This window comes from Orcinus orca, chromosome 2 (assembly GCF_937001465.1).
Source record: "Orcinus orca chromosome 2, mOrcOrc1.1, whole genome shotgun sequence".
Classification (NCBI taxonomy): domain Eukaryota; kingdom Metazoa; phylum Chordata; class Mammalia; order Artiodactyla; family Delphinidae; genus Orcinus; species Orcinus orca.
Window position 1 is genome coordinate 183,442,671 of NC_064560.1, and position 16,425 is coordinate 183,459,095.

Genomic DNA, 16,425 nt, shown 5'->3' on the forward strand with positions numbered 1-16,425 from the left:
TGCAGCCTGCAAAAAGGAGACACCAGACACAGTAAGATAAGCAAAATGAGAAGACAGAAAAACACACAGCAGATGAAGGAGCAAGATAAAACCCCACCAGACCTAAAAAATGAAGAAGAAATAGACAGTCTACCTGAAAAAGAATTCAGAATAATGATAGTAAAAATGATCCAAAATCCTGGAAATAGAATGGACAAAATGCAAGAAACATTTAACAAGGACCTAGAAGAACCAAAGATGAAGCAAACAATGATGAACAACACAATAAAAGAAATTAAAAATACTCTAGATGGGATCAATAGCAGAATAACTGAGGCAGAAGAACGGATAAGTGACCTGGAAGATAAAATAGTGGAAATAACTACTGAAGACCAGAATAAAGAAAAAAAGAATGAAAAGAACTGAAGACAGTCTCAGAGACCTCTGGGACAACATTAAACACACCAATATTCGAATTATAGGGATTCCAGAAGAAGAGGAAAAGAAAGGGACTGAGAAAATATTTGAAGAGATTATAGTTGAAAACTTCCCTAATATGGGAAAGGAAATAGTTAATCAAGTCCAGGAAGCACAGAGAGTCCCATACAGGAGAAATACGCCAAGACACATATTAATCAAACTGTCAAAAATTAAATACAAAAAAATATATTAAAAGCAGCAAGGGGAAAACAACAAATAACACACAAGGGAATCCCCATAAGGTTAACAGCTGATCATTCATCAGAAAGTCTGCAAGCCAGAAGGGACTGGCAGGACATATTTAAAGTGATGAAGGAGAAAAACCTGCAACCAAGATTACTCTACCCAGCAAGGATCTCATTCAGATTTGATTGAGAAATAAAACCTTTACAGACAAGCAAAAGCTGAGAGAGTTCAGCACCACCAAACCAGCTTTACAACAACTGCTAAAGGAACTTCTCTAGGCAAGAAGCACAAGAGAAGGAAAAGATCTACAATAACAAATGCAAAACAATTAAGAAAATGGGAATAGGAACATACATATCGATAATTACCTTAAATGAAAATGGACTAAATGCTCCCACCAAAAGACACAGATTGACTGAATGGATACAAAAACAAGACCCATATATTTGCTGTCTACAAGAGAACCACTTCAGACCTAGAGACACATACAGACTGAAAGCAAAGGGATGGAAAAAGATATTTCATGCAAATGGAAACCAAAAGAAAGCTGCAGTAGCAATTCTCATATCAGACAAAATAGACTTTAAAATAAAGACTATTAGAAGAGACAAAGAAGGACACTACATAATGATAAAGGGATTGATCCAAGAAGGAGATATAACAATTGTAAATATTTATGCACCCAACATAGGCAATACTAACAGCCATAAAAGGGGAAATCGACAGTAACACATTCATAGTAGGGGCCATTAACACCCCACTTTCACCAATGGACAGATCATCCAAAATGAAAATAAATAAGGAAACACAAGCTTTAAATGATACATTAAACAAGATGGACTTAATTGATATTTATAGGACATTCCATCCAAAAACAACAGAATACACATTTTTATCAAGTGCTCATGGAACATTCTCCAGGATAGATCATAACTTGGGTCACAAGTCAAGCCTTGGTAAATTTAAGAAAATTGAAATTGTTTCAAGTATCTTTTCTGACCACAATGCTATGAGACTAGATATCAATTACAGGAGAAGATCTGTAAAAAATACAAACACATGGAGGCTAAACAATACATTACTTAATAATGAAGTGATAACTGAAGTAATTAAAGAGGAAATCAAAATATACCTAGAAACAAATGACAATGGAGACACGATGACGCAAAATCTATGAGATGCAGCAAAAGCAGTTCTAAGAGGGAATATTTTAGCAATACAATCCTGCCTTAAGAAACAGGAAACATCTCGAATAAACAACCTAACCTTGCACCTAAAGCCATTAGAAAAAGAAGAACAAAAAAACCCCAAAGTTAGCAGAAGGAAAGAAATCATAAAAATCGAATCAGAAATAAATGAAAAAGAAATACAGGAAATGATAGCAAAGATCAATAAAACTAAAAGCTTGTTCTTTGAGAAGATAAACAAAATTGATAAACCATTAGCCAGACTCATCAAGAAAAGAAGGGAGAAGACTCCAATCAATAGAATTAGAAATGAAAAAGAAGTAAAAACTGACACTGCAGAAATACAAAAGATCATGAGAGATTACTACAAGCACCTCTATGCCAATAAAATGGACAACCTGGAAGAAATGGATGAATTCTTAGAAATGCACAACCTGCCAAGACTGAATCTGGAAGAAATAGAAAATATGAACAGACCATTCACAAGCACTGAAATTGAAACTGTGATTAAAAATCTTCCAACAAACAAAAGCCCAGGACCAGATGGCTTCACAGCCGAATTCTATCAAACATTTAAAGAGCTAACACCTATCCTTCTCAAGCTATTCCAAAATATAGCAGAGGGAGGAACACTCCCAAACTAATTCTACGAGGCCACCATCACCTTGATACCAAAACCAGACAAGGATGTCACAAAGAAAGAAAACTACAGGCCAATATCACTGATGAAAATAGATGCAAAAATCCTCAACAAAATAACTAGCAAACAGAATCCAACAGCACATTAAAAAGATCATACACCATGATTAAGTGGGATTTATTCCAGCAATGCAAGGATTCTTCAATATACACAAAACAATCAATGTGATAAACCATATTAACAAATTGAAGGAGAAAAAATATATGATCATATCAATAGATGCAGAGAAAGCTTTCAACAAAATTCAACACCCATGTATGATAAAAGCCCTGCAGAAAGTAGGCATAGAGGGAACTTTCCTCAACGTAATAAACGCCATATATGACAAACCCACAGCCAACATCATCCTCAATGGTGAAAAACTGAAAGCATTTCCACTAAGATCAGGAACAAGACAAGATTGCCCACTCTCACCACTCTGATTCAACATAGTTTTGGAAGTTTTAGCCACAGCAGTCAGACAAGAAAAAGAAATAAAAGGAATCCTAAATGGAAAAGAAGAAATAAATCTGTCACTGTTTGCAGATGACATGATCCTATACATAGAGAATCCTAAAGATGCTACCAGAAAACTACTAGAGCTAATCAATGAATTTGGGAAAGTAGCAGGATACAAAATTAATGCACAGAAATCTCTGGCATTCCTATACACTAATGATGAAAAATCTGAAAGTGAAATCAAGAAAACACTCCCATTTACCACTGCAACAAAAAGAATACAATATCTAGGAATAAACCTACTTAAGGAGACAAAAGACCTGTATGCAGAAAATTATAAGACACTGATGAAAGAAATTAAAGAAGATACAAATAAATGGAGAGATATACCATGTTCTTGGATTGGAAGAATCAACATTGTGAAAATGACTCTACTACCCAAAGCAATCTACAGATTCAATGCAATCCCTACCAAACTACCACTGGCATTTTTCACAGAACTAGAACAAAAAATTTCACAATTTATATGGAACACAAAAGACCCCGAATAGCCAAAGCAATCTTGAGAACGAAAAACAGAGCTGGAAGAATCAGGCTTCCTGACTTCAGACCATACGACAAAGCTACAGTAATCAAGACAGTATGGTACTGGCACAAAAACAGAAAGATAGATCAATGGAACAGGATAGAAAGCCCAGAGATAAACCCACGCACATATGGTCACCTTATCTTTGATAAAGGAGGCAGGAATATACAGTGGAGAAAGGACAGCCTCTTCAATAAGTGGTGCTGGGAAAACTGGACAGGTACATGTAAAAGTATGAGATTAGATAACTCCCTAACACCATACAAAAAAATAATCTCCAAATGGACTAAAGACCTAAATGTAAGGCCAGAAACTATCAAACTGTTGGAGGAAAACATAGGCAGAACACTCTATGACATAAATCACAGCAAGATCCTTTTTGACCCTCCTCCTAGAGAAATAGAAATAAAAACAAAAATAAACAAATGGGACCTAATGAAGCTTCAAAGCTTTTGCACAACAAAGGAAACCATAAACAAGATGAAAAGACAACACTCAGAATGGGAGAAAATATTTGCAAATGAAGCAACTGACAAAGGATTAATTTCCAAAATTTACAAGCAGCTCATGCAGCTCAATAACAAGAAAACAAACAACCCAATCCAAAATGGGCAGAAGACCTAAATAGACATTTCTCCAAAGAAGATATACAGACTGCCAACAAACACATGAAAGATTGCTCAACTTCATTAATCATTAGAGAAATGCAAATCAAAACTACAGTGAGATATCATCTCACATGAGTCAGAATGGCCATCATCAAAAAATCCAGAAACAATAGATACTGGAGAGGGTGTGGAGAAAAGGGAACCCTCTTGCAGTGTTAGTGGGAATGTAAATTGATACAGCCACTGTGGAGAACAGTATGGAGGTTCCTTAAAAAACTACAAATAGAACTACCATATGACCCAGCAATCCCACTACTGGGCATATGCCCTGAGAAACCGTAATTCAAAAAGAATCATGTACCAAAATGTTCATTGCAGCTCTATTTACAATAGCCTGGAGATGGAAACAACCTAAGTGCCCATCATCGGATGAATGGATAAAGAAGATGTGGCACATATATACAATGGAATATTACTCAGCCATAAAAAAAACGAAATTGAGCTATTTGTAATGAGGTGGATAGACCCAGAGTCTGTCATACAGAGTGAAGTAAGTCAGAAAGAGAAAGACAAAGACCATATGCTAACACATATATATGGAATTTAAGAAAAAAAATGTCATGTAGAACCTAGGGGTAAGACAGGAATAAACACACAGACCTACTAGAGAATGGACTTGAGGATATGGGGAGGTGGAAGCGTGAGCTGTGGCAAAGCGAGAGAGAGGCATGGACATATATACACTACCAAGTGTAATGTAGATAGCTAGTGGGAAGCAGCCGCATAGCACAGGCAGATCAGCTCAGTGCTTTCTGACTGCCTGGAGGGGTGGTATAGGGAGAGCGGGAGGGAGGGAGACACAAGAGGGAAGAGATATGGGAACATATGTATGTGTATAACTGATTCACTTTGTTATAAAGCAGAAACTAACACACCATTGTAAAGCAATTATACCCCAATAAAGATGTTAAAAAAAAAATTAGTTAGGTACCAAAATGTTCATTGCAGCTCTATTTACATTAGCCCAGAGATGGAAACAACCTAAGTGTCCATCATCAGATGAATGGATAAAGAAGATGTGGCACATATATACAATGGAATATTACTCAGCCATAAAAAGGAACAAAATTGAGCTATTTGTAATGAGGTGGATAGACCTAGAGTCTGTCATACAGAGTGAAGTAAGTCAGAAAGAGAAAGACAAATACCGTATGCTAACACATATATATGGAATTTAAGAAAAATAAATTGTCATGAAGAACCTAGGGGTAAGACTGGAATAAAGACACAGACCTACTGGAGAACGGACTTGAGGATATGGGGAGGGGGAAGGTAAGCTTTGACAAAGCGAGAGAGAGGCATGGACATATATACACTACCAAACATAAGGTGGATAGCTAGTGGGAAGCAGCCACATAGGACAGGGAGATCAGCTCGGTGCTTTGTGACAGCCTGGAGGGGTGGGATAGGGAGGGTGGGAGGGAGGGAGATGCAAGAGGGAAGAGACATGGTAACATATGTATATGTATAACTGATTACTTTGTTATAAAGCAGAAACTAACACACCATTGTAAAGCAATTATACTCCAATAAAGATGTTAAAAAAATAAAAAAAGACTTGTGCACACTTGAGGGGAGGGGATTGAATAGGATATGAGAAAGAGGGAAGTGAGCTCTTGGTGGCCATTCCAGAATGAGCCAGTCACAGGTACTAATAAAGCTTTGCCAGATTCAGAGCTTTAAAAATTAATTGATAAATATTGCTTAATGATCCTTTAGGGTTATATTTAAATAAGGTTGCTCAGCAATTGATTATGGCATTAACTGTTTTCTGGGCTTAATTTGGTGTTTATGAGATGGGTAATTTGCTCATCAATTTATTTCTTCTCTCAATTCTTCTTTCTTTTACTTCTTATTGATTTCTCTTTCTTTTCTGATGTCTTTCTTTTCTTTTTTGTCTTATGAAATTGTTTATGAATTATCTCTAAGCACAGCACTGGCTGCTTTACATATGTTTTGTATTTCATTACCATTTAATTTCAAATATTTTCTAATTTCCATTGTGATTTCTTGTTGATCTGTGTATAATTTAGAAATGTATTTCTTAATTGCCAGACGTATGGAGATTTTTCAGTCATCTTTTCTTTTTTTTTTTTTTTTAGAGTCACCATGATCAGAGAACACAATTTGTATGATTTCAACCCTGTAAAATGTAGTAAAACATGGCTTAGGTCCCAGTACGTAGGCAATTTTTGTAAACATTACATTTGTATTTGAAAAGAATGTAAATATTGCTTTTGTTGGCATCGATGTGTGATAATCATATATATGTCACTCAGCTGTAATATGTTAATTATGCCATTGAACTCTTCCTTTTCCTTAATGATTTGTGCCCTTTTACTCTATCAATAATTGAAAGATATTTCACAATGGATTTTGGGGTTTTTTTCCGGTTTTTTTTTTTGTTGTTGTTGTTTTTAATTCTGTCTTTTTTGCTGTATTTATTTCGAGGCTCAAATTCAAAATTGCTAAGTGTTCTGGGTAGGTTAAATTTTTATGATTATAAAGTATTCTTCATTAACCCTAGTAGTGCTTTTTACTAGAGATAACACCACAAACTCAACTTTGATATTAATTTAGTTACACCAACCTTTTTAGCATTTGCACAGTAACTATATTTTTCCATCTTTTTCCTTTAAATCTTTCTGTATTCTTATAATTTAAATATGTCCTTATAAATAGTATATTAATGAACTTTTATTTATTAATTATTTGACGTTTGAAACAAATAAATGATTAGTATGTATTTAGTATTGAAGTATATTAGTATGTAAGTATGTAGTATTAGTAAGGTGAATATAAATGATTAGTATCTATTTGCTTTTTATTTTCCTCACTTGGTATATGAGCTTTCTTCTTTTCTTTCTTATATGCTTTTGAATGAATTGTGTGGACAATGATGATGATGATGATTCAATTTCTTACTTTATTAGATTGGTAGTTTTATACTCCTATGCTATTAATTTAAAGGATAGTCTAGAGGTTACAATTCACAAATTGTCTTACTGAAAATGAAAATATCATAAAACCCAAACTTCATGCTCTATTTTGTTTTGGATCTTAGTTCTTTATATTTTCTAAACCTTACAAGATGCTATTGTTATTGTCATATATCAAAGTCCACTGAATTTGGATCACATTTGCCCTTTTCTATCACTGCTCACTGATTCTGGCTTCTCTGACCTTCTCTCTGGGATCATATTCATTCTACCTAAAGAACCTCCTTAATACTTCCTTTAGTGTGGATCTGCTGGTGACTAATTCTCTTGGTTTTTGTTTGTGTGAAATGTCTTTGTTTTATTTTATTTTTTCTCAAATCATATTCAGTATGGGTATAGGTTTCTAAGTTATTTCTTTTTAGCACCTTCAAGACATTTTGTTCTAGTTTGAACTACTACTGTTTTGACATCAACTTAAAGTCTAACTGCTCTTCAAACATATTACCCATTTTCTCTGGAAACTTTTAATAATTTTCTCTTTGGCTTTGGGTTTAGCAGTTTTATTACATGTGCCAAGTGGAGTTTTCTTTTCATTTATGTCTCTTGGGTTTCAAAAGCCTTCCTGAATCTGAAAGTTAATACCTTCCTAGATTTTGGAAAGTTCTGTGATTATCACCTCAAATATTGTTTCTGCTCTATTTTCTCTCTTTCTAAAATTCTGGACACCAGTTATGCACGTGTGGAATCTTCTCATACATCCTCTCTTATGCATTCTTCTCTATTTCCTCTACTCTAAAATTTGTATGCTTCATTCTGCAAAATTTTCTTCATAGTCTACTTTATCTTTTCTTTGTGTTAAATCTACTTCTAAACATATCCTAACATATCAGATTTATTAGATAAAAATAGAGGTATATAAATATAAATATACTAAATTTAGGGGCTTCCCTGGTGGCTCAGTGGTTGAGAGTCCGCCTGCCAATGCAGGGGACACGGGTTTGTGCCCTGCTCCGGGAAGATCCCACATGCCACGGAGCATCTAGGCCCATGAGCCATGGCTGCTGAGCCTGTGCGTGCGGAGCCTGTGCTCAGCAACGGGAGAGGCCACAACAGTGACAGGACTGCATACCGCAAAAAATAAATAAATAAATAAAATAAATATATTAAATTTAAATAATTAAATATAAATTTTAGATAAGCAATGCATACTTTCTGATACAACTATGTCTCAAATATAGTGAGAGAAAATTCATATGTTCAAGTCCTTACTCCTAGGACCTCAGAATGTGACTGTATTTGGAGGCGGGGCTTTTAAAGAGGTAATTAAGGTAAAATGAGTTGATATGGGTGAGTCCTAATCCAATATCACTAGTGTCCTTATATAAAAAGCAGACTAGGACACACACACACAATGAGGAATACCCATATGAATACAAAGAGAAGATGGTCATCTGCAAGCCAATGAGAGAGACCTCAGAAAAAATCAACCCTGCTCATACCTTGATTTTAGATGTCTAGTTTCCAGGACTGTGAGAAAATACATTTCTGTTGTTTAAGCCACTTAGTCTGTGTTACTTTGTTATGGCAGCCCCAGCAAACTAATGCAACCATATTTTAGTTATTTTATTTGGACTCCCTATGTATCTATTTATATTGTTTATTCTTTCTCTTGGTTTTCATTCAAGTCAAGTTTTCTTGAATGCCTTTTTTCCCTTTTCAGTTCAAAAAAACTTATATACTCATTAAAAACAGATTTTTCAAACTTTGGTTTTTGACATATCACTCGTGAATCCATAAATAGTAAAATTGTATTAAAACAAAATGGTTAAGATAGTTCAATGACAACTATATCAATTAAGACTGTCCTGATTTAAACAATGTTAACATGTGAAAATATCCTCAAATAAATAGTTGTGTACTAATCATCTTGTTTATGATATAAAACAATTACCAATACCACTGAAACTTGTGTGTGTACATAGCTGATGACATTTCCCTCTTTTACATCATAGAGATCTTGTTTATCTCTAATTTCACACAAATGTATTACCCTAAATAACTTCTTTGGTATTGTTTTAGAACTTCTCTAGAAATTATAGCACACATGTTCTTCTGTGACTTCAGGTTTTTTTTTTTTTTTTTACATCTTTATTGTAGTATAATTGCTTTACAATGGTGTGTTAGTTTCTGCTTTATAACAAAGTAATCAGTTATACATATACATATGTTCCCATATCTCTTCCCTCTTGCATCTCCCCTCCCTCACCACCCTCCTATTCCACCCCTCCAGGTGGTCACAAAGCACCGAGCTGATCTCCCTGTGCTATGCGGCTGCTTCCCACTAGCTATCTACCTTACGTTTGGTAGTGTATATATGTCCCATGCCACTCTCTCTCGCTTTGTCACAGCTTACCCCTTCCCCCCCTCCCCATATCCTCAAGTGTGACTTCAGTTTTTTACTTGATTTTTTTTGAGATCCGTCCATGCCAATATCGTTAGCAGCAACATTTGTATAGTATCCCTTTGTATGTGCGTGTGCATGCATGTGTGTGTTTATATATATTCTATACTATAATTTAACTCTTCTCCCATCAATGGACATTTGAGGTATTTACAGTGTTTTGCTCATTATAATTATTTTGCTATGAACATTCTCATAGTTGTCTCCCAGAGGGCACATGTGTGAGTTTCTCCAGGGTACATTCCTAGGAATGGAATTGTTAAGCCTACAGGAAACCCTTTCCTATTCCGATTATGAGCAAATGCTGCTCTACTCCCTCATCATCTCTTTGATTATCCATGAAAAGACATGAGTTCAGTTCCTACTTAACCTAACAAATGGACTTATCTGTGTTCAAGGACTTTCAGGGGGAAATAGAGGAAGAGGGCAGGGAAGTGGTGGTACTTCTTTCAGCTGCAGTCTTGGGAAACCAAAGGCAGAGAGGTTCAGGCAAGGTGGCACACTCCTATTGGCTCTGTTGAACATGGATGTGAAGTTGGATTCTGCTGACTGGAGAGCAGAGCCTCAGAATGCAGCATAGTTGATGTCACAGAATCCACTGTGAAGTCATTACAATCCTGTGAAACGTGTAAATTCAAAAGGAAGATTGAGATTCATTTTAAGAATAGGTGGTTTTATTTATTAAAAATAATGGAACTAAACTGGAAACAACTTGGTCCTCCTCCTCTGCTCCTGTTTGCTGTTGTTGTTGTTGTGTTTTGATAGGCTTCAAAGTTTACTGCCACTTGGCCTCATATATCATGGTACCAGTGATCTCAAGTACCTCACCAGAGACTGCTGGCTGCCTGATGGCCTCCACACTGCTCTCCTCCACTGTTCTAGATGTGATGTCCACGTCTGTACAAGGTGCAGTGTGGTGGGCTTTGAGATTTGTTAATAAAGGGCCAATCCTGCTGGATACTTATTGTGTAGGACCTGGGACTACTGTTTGTTAGTAGAGCTGATTTTGAAGTTCATTAAGATCCAGTCTTCTGGATCTTTTCATTGTAGAGCCTGGGTCCATTGTTTACATGGTAGGACGGATTTTTATTTTCAACAGTTAGCCAGTCCTTCTGGATCTCTTAATTGCAGAACCTGGTACTATTGTTTGTATGGTACAATAGGTTTTGAAGTTATTAAAGAAAGAGCTAATTGTGTTGGGGTTCTTAACTTGAAGAACCTGAATTAGTTGTAGATTTGCTCCCCGTTAAAGTTTGAAATAATCTAGACTTCTTTGCAGTGGGATGAGGTTGGTGTTTTCGTGGAAGGAAGAGCTGTGTCCTCTGCCCACTGGTTTTCTCTGTTTTTTTGCTCACCTCTAGTGGTTCCATGGTGGGCAAAGGACCAGCAGAAGGATCATGTCAGAGCAGACTTCTCCTCCCTGTCTGAGGTGATTAGAATGTCTTCCAGTGATAGTTCTGTCCTTTACCTCCTCCCCACTCTAGGCTTCAGCATGGGGTTGGGAGACTGACTTCCATCCTCTTCATTCATACATTTCACTCTGCAAGGTTGAGACAAGGAATCTCATTACCGTATATTTAGTTGTTTCTGCAACAGGTATGTTGGTAGTTTCTGCTCCTGCAGTCACCACAAGCATGCAATCCTCTGGAGAGAGACTGGAGCTTCTGCTGATATTCAGAGCAATTCTCATCCTGTCAGTGCTTATCTTGTCCTGAGTCTGCAGACTCCATTGCGGGCACATCCACAGGGCCTGCTGTGGTGCCATCCCTACTGCTGCTCCTTTGTCAAGCACTGTAAGTGTCATGTGAATGACAGTGTGCTTCCATGAACACAGGATGTGTGGCAGGCACATTAGATTCCTTCCCCACCAGCATAACCAGGGGAGGAGGCCCCAAAAGAGAACTGTGTGAAGCCTCCTGACCTTGGTCGCTTTCTCCATGGAGCTGCATGGCCTCTTGTCCTCTGCCTCAAACATAAGAATATCCATTGTGTCCCCAGCTGGGATGGCCTGCAGTGCTGTAACTCTCCACTGGTGGTCTCAGAAGTAAACAATTTATTCCCAATAAATGAAAAGATCTCTTGCATCAGAAAGGGGACACAGCTGAAGGTCAAAAGAGCAGCCAGTGGCAAGCTTTAGACAGAGCTATTTTTCAGTCATGGATGGAGAATTTTACAGACTTCAGGGCAAGCATCTGGTTAGCTGTGAGATAGATCTTTGTAGATTTTTGACTTCTTCCCCAGCTGGCCTGGCCATGTCTGAGATACTCTTCACAGTTTGCAGCTCATAGGGCCAGTGGCATGATGTCAGATAGTATGAGGCCAGGGCTGGTGGATGTGAGGCTCACAGTCACCATTTGTGCATGGATGCACACATTGATCATTCTTTTGTGCTAATCGGGATGAAGTTGTTTTCAAACATCAGCGTGTACTTGAATATAGTATAATACCCCTCGTGCAGTTGCTGCAATTTCCCCACACAGGTATTAAATATGTCCACTGCATGCATTGGGTTCTGTCCTATGATAAAAGAGATCAGCTGCCCATGGTTATTGGGACAGCACACCTCGCAGGTCATTTCATGTTCACATCATGACTGAGGACTAGATAGAGATGCTGGTGGTTTCCAGGCACTCAGTCTTCGGTGCCTCGGACTATCTGGGCACCTGGACACAGACCACACCCACTTGGTGTGTGGAAAGGTGGAGATGCTTTCCAGAGGCATTTCCCACCAAGCCTGACACCCTGACGGAGCCCCTTTTAAACCTCTCCTGTCCACTGTGATCTGACAGCACCGTGCATCACTTTGTCTTCATCCCCCCAGCCAGTCCCTCAGGGCAGGAACACCACCCTGTCCTCGAAGGCAGCACCACCAAGCAGCAGAGACCCTGGTTTTTAAAAATTAATATTATTGTCATTAAATATTGGACAAGTTGTTTGAAAAGTTGCCGAAATAATTCAAGGCTCTGTATGCTGTTATCATCTCCCAGAGATGATTCAGCTTTGCTTCTGACAAATGGTCAGGCTAAGGGACTAGGATTCTGGGATCACTTTATTTATTTATTTTTATTTATTAAAAAAATATTTTATATTGGAGTATAGTTGATTAACAGTGTTGTGTTAGTTTCAGGTGTACAGCAAAGTGATTCAGTTATATATATACATGTATCTATTAGTTTTCAAGTTCTTTTCCCATTTAGGATATTACAGAATATTGAGCAGAGTTCCCTATACAGTAGGTCCTTGCTGGTTATCTATTTTAAATATAGCAGTGTGTGCATGTCAATCCCAAACTTCCAGTCTATCCCTTCCCCACCTTTCCCCTGCCCACCATAACCATAAGTTCGTTCTCTAAGTCTGTGAGTCTGTTTTTATTTTGTAAATAAGTTCATTTGTATCATTTTTTTTTAGATTCCACATATGAGCAATATCATATGATATTTGTCTTTTTCTGTCTAGCTTCACTCAGTATGATAATCTCTAGGTCCATCCATGTACCTAGAGAAATAATGCAAATAGCGTTATTTCATTCTTTTTAATGGCTGAGTAATATCCCATTGTATGTATGTACCACATCTTCTTTATCCATTCATCTGTTGATGGTCATTTATGACTTTAACTTCAGTCCTTGAAAGTGTTGTTCTACCTCTTCTTTCATTTAACCCTTATTCCATAATCCCATCCCAAAGTGAAGGGATTTATCTGACTCTTTCCAGCCTTGGTGGGCCCTGAATGTCAACTTTTGCCTGCCTCCTTCTGTGAGGCTTCCGATAGAACTGCTCAGTTTTTCCACCTTTAAGGCAACTTTTCCAGGCTCAGAAAATGTCACCAGGTAAAATGCTACCAAATCCCAGGCTTATCTCACTGTGCAGCCTTCTTCTCCTGGATCTTGCCCTCATGAGTCACCACTACCTTGATTTTCTTTGATGTCTTCAAGTACTTGATGTTCTATATTTAAATATTTGAATCATTCTCATTAGAATTAATTCAGAAGTTTTGTTTGAATTAACATGGTTCAGAATTGCTGAAAATAGAACTATCTGCAGCTGTCTTTTCCATCTTAGAAAAATTAGGTAATTAAATCATCCAGCTAGTAAGAGGCAGAGCAAAGTGTTAGACTAAGATCTGCCTGAGCCCAAAGTCTATGTTCTTGACCTTCACACCACACTGCCTAAGGAGGAAAGTGAAGATGTCAGGAAAATGTGGACCCCATAGCTTTCCTTAAAACACCACATCAGAAAAAAACTCTTCTACAAGGCAAGCTATACCCTCAGTATAGCATGAGTAGAGAAAATGTCAGTGATTATCTTTGCAAAAGCTAGTGTTCCGTGGCTGTAGTGTACCTACAGATAGTAAGGTACAAACTGCTATTGCTGAGGATTCCACAGAGACAGTGATTCCACAACTTGATCAGCATCCCCCTTCCAGTTGGGCATTAAGACAAAAAGGTGCTCAGGACAACAGAGTGAAAATGAGACTGGTATAAAGCTAATGCTCATCATGACAAAATAAACGCAAATCCTTGTCATCTTCAAAAAGTTGGCAAAGTGGAAGTGGAGAAATGTTTAATAAAATAGCAAGAAAAACTGAACCGCTGGTACTTTGAGAGAACCAGATAAGCCAGAAAGTAATGAAAGTCCTTAGAATGCTAAGGGACCCCATTGGCTTTATGTAAGCAAACGAGGAATTTCAAGAGGAAAGACTGGATCCAGAGATAATGGGCATTGCTATCAGATATACTATTGAATTCTTTCTGAGACACTAAAGGGGAGAAATTTATAAGTGAATATTTGCCCAAAAAAGTACTGTATCAAAGAAGGAAAGTGATATTCAATCTCTAAAACTTTATTCTAAACAATAAATACTGGAAAACACAAAGCTTAAAGTATAAAAAATAAAGGACTTGGCACCATCCACCAAATTTTCTAAAAGCCACGCTGCTCTGAGAATCAGCCTTATAGTCCCACATGTTTTTAAATACTAATTTAAAAAAATTACAGGGCGTAATATCTTAGTTTCTGGTTAAATATAAACTGAATGGATGTAAAATTGTACCAAAACAAGATTCTTCCATAAAGAACAGAACCCTTGCTTTCTGTGCTCCAGAAGAATGAAAAAAAAAAAAAAAATCTTCAAAAGAATTTGCAAAGTGAAACCATCAGTAAAGCATTTTTCCTACATTTGTTGTGGTATTTACTTGGCATTTTAAACATTTTCTCTTGGTGTGACACATCCATTTTGCACATATGAGTTACTTTATTATTAACACATAATAGAATTGTTAGGCAATAACATTTCATGCCGAAGCATGTGAAAATTAATCTAGCCTTTCAAATAAATCTATACTTATTCCATAAATTCTGTTTCCACTTTCTAATTCCCAGACCTGTACTTTAGGTTGAGTTCAAATTCCTTTTCCCCATATTTTTACATACCACAAATAGAAGTAAAAATTACTCCATTTCTTCCAAGAGAAAATACAATTATCTATTGGGTTATTCTTAGGCAAAAGCCTAATCATTTATTTAAAGTATTGTTTTTTTAAAAACCAGTAGTCTTGAAAATAACATAGAGACACTTCCTTTCTAGTCTAAGTACCCCAATTTCTATTCATTTAGTCTGCCATGTCTGCATCATTAGGATGTGAATGATACCAAAGTTAGCATTAATCCCACTACTGGGCATATACCCTGAGAAAACCGAAATTCAAAAAGAGTCATGTACCAAAATGTTCATTGCAGCTCTATTTACAATAGCCCAGAGATGGAAACAACCTAAGTGCCCATCATCAGATGAATGGATAAAGAAGATGTGGCACATATATACAATGGAATATTACTCAGCCATAAAAAGAAACGAAATTGAGCTATTTGTAATGAGGTGGATAGACCTAGAGTCTGTCTTACAGAGTGAAGTAAGTCAGAAAGAAAAAGACAAATACCGTATGCTAACACATATATATGGAATTTAAGAAAAAAAAAATGTCATGAAGAACCTAGGGGTAAGGCAGGAATAAAGATGCAGACCTCCTAGAGAATGGACTTGAGGTTATGGGGAGGGGGAAGGGTGAGCTGTGACAGGGCGAGAGAGAGTCATGGACATATACACACTAACAAATGTAGTAAGGTAGATAGCTAGTGGGAAGCAGCCGCATGGCACAGGGATATTGGCTTGGTGCTTTGTGACCGCCTGGAGGGGTGGGATAGGGAGGGTGGGAGGGAGGGAGATGCAAGAGGGAAGAGATATGGGAACATATGTATATGTAGAACTGATTCACTTTGTTATAAAGCAGAAACTAACACACCATTGTAAAGCAATTGTACCCCAATAAAGATGTTAAAAAAAAAAAAAAGAATGATCTTCCACATTTTTGCCATATTACTAGAAAGGCTTGTTATTGTTTCATCCTTGCCTCTAATATTTCATCTGTAGAAGGCCAGCATTTGAAAACACATAAAGAAAGAGAACAAAGCCAACTGAATCAGCCTTTAAGCCATTAATACGTTATTACAGCAGTTTCACAGATCAGCTACTGTGTTTAAAAGAAAGATTAAGAGAATGAGACTTGGACCTTGCAACTTGTCATTACCATGTCGTGAAATTACTGGATTCTGGGACTTACGTTTTGTTCCAGGTTGGAAAGATGAACTTGGACCTTTTATTCTCCTGCTTAAAAGTGCTTTAAAGTATCTTGAGACTTATTGAGTTCAAGTTCTTTAACATGTCATAAAGACCCTCCAAGTTACAGTTCATGCCTACTACTTTCCCCACCAATCTGTGTATCACCACCCAGTGAATTGAACT